Source organism: Nuphar pumila, chromosome 12, assembly GCF_984573655.1.
Source record: "Nuphar pumila chromosome 12, dmNupPumi1.hap1.1, whole genome shotgun sequence".
In the NCBI taxonomy this organism is placed as follows: Eukaryota; Viridiplantae; Streptophyta; class Magnoliopsida; order Nymphaeales; family Nymphaeaceae; genus Nuphar; species Nuphar pumila.
The window spans coordinates 104,663,240-104,666,850 of NC_143260.1; the positions used below are offsets into that span (position 1 = coordinate 104,663,240).

The 3,611-nt window shown below is 42.5% G+C and overlaps 1 pseudogene; it reads right to left on the bottom strand.

Annotated features, from left to right (window-relative positions):
- Window positions 1-207: 207 nt before the first annotated feature.
- Window positions 208-627, bottom strand: LOC149821437 (copper transporter 6 pseudogene; annotated as a pseudogene).
- Window positions 628-3,611: the final 2,984 nt, after the last annotated feature.

The following is a 3,611-nucleotide window of genomic DNA, read 5'->3' on the forward strand; positions in this document are numbered from 1 at the left end:
CCAACAACCTAATACCCAACCACCACAACTCAGAAAGTCACCAAACCAATACAAGAGCAACTTACATACATCAAAGCACAAGCAGACATGAACAACACAGACACATGTTTACACACCCACACAAAAATGAAAGAACGGAAACAGAGGCACCATTAGGACATATACATCATGTACTCATCTCTACCTTAGAAACCATCATCATAAGGATCAGCAGCACTGGCCACCATCCTTTGTAGTGGACTCCACAGGTGCCTTCTTGAAAGCCTGAGTTCCAAACAGCCAATAGCCCACACCATGCCCAACAACAGCGACTATCAACACTCCCAAATTGAAGGACATGACTGCAAGCATCACACAGTATGCAAAGAAAATACGCACACCATAGACCACTGCCTGCAAGAACCCATTTGAGATGGGCTTGAGCCCAGGCCGGTTGACCTTGTAGAAGGCTAGCCATTCCACCAAAACTGCTCCCAAGAAAGTCACGATCAATGACAATATGTATTGGCCTAGGCTGTCCCCTGGCCAGTCTGCAAACAGCACCCACACATCCTTACCCCAATACAAGGCCATGTGCATGGCCACCTTCTTCTTGGTTGCTGCTGCTGTGGTGTTGGTCATGTTCATCCCTGGCATGTCCATCTCTCTCTCTCTCTCTCTCTCTCTCTGAGTATGAATGGCTGAGTATACGAAGAGAGTTGAAAGGTTTAAATAATCTCATTTCACCTTGTTAGATGCGTTATAAAGTCAACTGCAACCAACTTGAAATAAAAAAAGGAAACTGCCATTTCAGAAGAAATCCGGGTCTGATTATGGGGGTAGGATGTTGATGTTCAACATAATAATCTAAATTAGTAACAACTTAGCCCCAAGGGGTTAGGCGCAGTGGGAGGGGGCCTTGGCCACTAGGTAGGCAATCAAGGTTCCATTTACATGAGTGTTACCTCCTTGGATTTTGCCGAAGCAAGGCGACTCTCTGAGAGAGAGAGAGGGGTGAGCGACAGTTTTACACCATCGGGACAGCGACTGTAAGGCAGGCATAGGCATAGACAGCACCACGAGGTCTCCGTTCCTAGGGTAGTTTCCCTGTTAATAAAAATAAATAATAACTTACATCAAGTCTAGAAAATGAGTTTAACATGTTAGAGATAAAGGGCTAATTTAATCAGTAATAAAATATATAATTCGTTATGGCTCATAATGTGTAGGGCTGGTAAACAACCTGAATGGAGCTTGAAGTATTCAAGCTTGGCTCATTCTTGTGTGAGCCGAGGTGAGTTTGAGCCCATCCCATAATGAGCTCGGGCTGGCTTGTTTACATAAAAAATACATTGTCTCAGACCTGACACTAATAGTTTCAAAGCTCAAAGTAATAGAATTGTAAACCCATTGTTTGCAAACTAAATGCTTCAATAATGTCTTACACTTGTAAGATATATATAAATTAAATACATCTTGTTACTAAAAGTCAAGTGGAACCAACTGGAGGCTCCCCTTGTCTGGTAGGACCAGTGAGTGCCGGTCATCTTATGTTGGAACGTTGCAAGTTCAAATCCTAATGGTATGGTTGTATAATTGGTAGCGGTATGCCTAACCCCAGTTTGCCAATTAGAAAAAAAAGAAAACGGAGTGGAGCTGAACACCTATTGATAATGTTCAGCTTTCCAAGTCTATATACAAGTTTAAACGAGCTCCTTACGAACCGAACTCGAGCTGAGCTACAAGTGACTCCGCCTGTTTCTTGGCCCTACTCAAGTGCCATCCAATGTTAATAATGAGTAAATATCGCACCCAAAGCATGAACCTGTCTCACCTGATTTTTCAGTGCCTGACCAAGGTCAAGCCCTAGCCCTGAGTCCCAATTGTCATTCTACATAAAGGGCCAACAATAGTAAGGGGATTAACAGATTCGTATGGTCAATTGTAGTGAAAATGGTCCTAGACCACTAGGTGGGCAGTCTAATGTCAAATCTCATAGGCATCAAGACAAAGCAAGGTGACTCACAGGAGGAAAGGGGGTGGGGGGGGTGGTTAAGCTCACCAAATTTTTAGGTTACCAAGAAAGACTGCAACTAGGGGTGTCAATGAGTCCAGTTTGGTTAGGACTCAAGTAGAACTAGACTTGAAACATATTTTCGGGTATGGTATTGAGTCCAGACTCAAGTCTAATCGGGTTTACTATAAGAGAAACCATACCCGAACTCCGTAAAAACTACATGAACCAGTCTCAGACCATACCCGGTAAAATAATATTTTTTATCATTGAAAAATTGCAGGTCTTGATCGAAAGTCGGGTCGGGCCCGGGTCTCATATGAAATTTCACAAACTATACCCAAGTCCATGTATTAACCGAACCATTGGGTCTGAACTCGGGTCTTCTTATTTGTCACCATACCCAAACCCTATAGGGTTTGGTCCAGGTCTGATCCAAGTAAATCCGACCCATTGACACCCCTATTTGCAACTACTAAGGATGGCAGTGGATGGGGGAAAAATGAGGCCCACCCTGCCTCGCCCCATTGGGATTGGGGATGGAGGACATGAAACGGGGATGAAGGTTAAAATCAAACCCGTGTGGAGATGAAGGCTGGGATGAAGGTTAAAATCAAAACCCGTGTGGAGATGAAGGCGGCAATGGACTTACGCTTTCCCCCACCCTGCCCCCGGGCCAGTTCTTGATCCGTGTTAATAAAATAACTAAAATGTAGTAAAATAACTAAAATGCCTTTATGGCAATGGATCGAGGAGAAACGGGCCCGCCCCGCCTTGCCCCCCATTTGGACTTGGGATGGAGGACATAAACCGGGATGGAGGCCTAGATGAAAGTGAAAATCAAAACCAGTGCAGGGATGGAGGCTCAGAATTTTGAGACAGTGTGGAGGTAAAGTCCTTGTCCCCCGCACCCGCCTGTCCACTGCCCTAGGTCTCCAGTCCGGATAGCGTTTTTATAATAATAAATAGAAAAAAAGTGGCCCCATATATTAAACACCATGATTCATGCCGTTTGGCATAAACTTCTGAATATAGAGAAGATAATTGGGGGTCCTAATCGTTGTACTGCTAGTGATGTACTATATCCAGACGAAAGTCGTACAACAAACTGTGGGCTGGACAGACAGACTAGAATTTGACTTTCAGTGGATATACGTGTACAGAAGGATTTTAAAGTTAGGTAATCCAACATATATGTGCCATAGAATGTCTATTCTGCCATCCGAATTAAACCAAGTGAACTAGTGTATAATTTTGCATAACATATAGGTTTTGCATGATATAGTAAGCGTCTTCATCGTGTTAAACAATTCAATGTTATCAGTATCGGCAGAATTTTGATATGCTGCAGGGCTGATTCGGCTATTTTTTTAATAAATATAAAAATTACCAAAAATTATTTTTGAATATTATTTTTAAATCAATTTAATGATTTTAACACGTGTCCATAATATTTTTTTATTATTTTTAGCCGATACAGAATGATTCAGCTGAGTATCAGTATCGGGCAGCCCGATACAGCTGAATCGACAGCCCAACGATTCAGGATCGAAACCGATACAGACAACATTGTTTTTTTTGCTCAAACACTTATGCTCTACTATATATATATATATAT